The 1,039-nt window shown below is 39.7% G+C and overlaps 1 non-coding gene across 1 annotated transcript; it reads left to right on the plus strand.

Annotated features, from left to right (window-relative positions):
- Nucleotides 1-356: 356 nt before the first annotated feature.
- On the plus strand, nt 357-460 carry LOC130978244 (small nucleolar RNA R71). The gene has a single exon (XR_009085898.1). It is a non-coding gene; the product is annotated as a small nucleolar RNA R71 (small nucleolar RNA).
- Nucleotides 461-1,039: the final 579 nt, after the last annotated feature.

Here is a 1,039-nt window from a genome sequence, read left to right on the forward strand (position 1 = left end):
GATCATAAGCTTCTTCTTCAGAACATGCCTCTTTAGTACTGTTGGATGCATTTTGCCATCCATTCAGACTTTGAAAAATCATGTTGACTTGCTGAGTCAACACTTTGTTCTGAGCCAATATGGCATTCAGAGCATCAATTTCAAGAACTCCCTTCCTCTGAGGCGTCCCATTATTCACAGAATTCCTCTCAGAAGTGTACATGAATTGGTTATTTGCAACCATGTCAATAAGTTCTTGAGCTTCTGCAGACGTTTTCTTTAGGTGAATGGATCCACCTGCAGAATGGTCCAATGACCTTTTGGAAAACTCAGATAGACCATAATAGAATATATCTAATATGGTCCATTCTGAAAACATGTTAGAAGGACACTTTTTAGTCATCTGCTTGTATCTTTCCCAAGCTTCATAGAGGGATTCACCATCTTTTTGCTTGAAGGTCTGAACATCCACTCTAAGCTTGCTCAACTTTTGAGGAGGAAAGAATTTATCCAAGAAGGCCTTGACCAGCTTATCCCAGGAGTCCAGGCTATCTTTAGGTTGTGAGTCCAACCATGTTCTAGCTCTGTCTCTTACAGCAAAAGGGAAAAGTATGAGCCTGTAGACTTCAGGATCTACTCCATTTGTCTTGACAGTCTCACAAATCTATAAGAACTCAGTTAAAAATTGATAAGGATCTTCAGATGGAAGTCCATGAAACTTGCAGTTCTGTTGCATCAAAGCAACTAATTGAGGTTTCAGCTCAAAATTGTTTGCTCCAATGGCAGGAATTGATATGCTTCTTCCATCAAACTTGGACGTTGGTTTAGTGAAATCACCAAGCATCCTCCTTGCATTATTGTTGTTGGGTTCGGCTGCGATCTCCTTCTCTTGTTCGAAAATTTCAGAAAGGTTGCCTCTGGATTGTTGTAATTTAGCTTCTCTTAGTTTCCTCTTCAGAGTCCTTTCTGGTTCTGGATCAACTTCAACAAAGATGCCTTTTTCCTTATTCCTGCTCATATGAAAGAGAAGAGAAAAAGAAAAAGGAAGAGGAATCCTCTA

Source organism: Arachis stenosperma, chromosome 4 (assembly GCF_014773155.1).
Source record: "Arachis stenosperma cultivar V10309 chromosome 4, arast.V10309.gnm1.PFL2, whole genome shotgun sequence".
NCBI classification, from domain to species: Eukaryota; Viridiplantae; Streptophyta; class Magnoliopsida; order Fabales; family Fabaceae; genus Arachis; species Arachis stenosperma.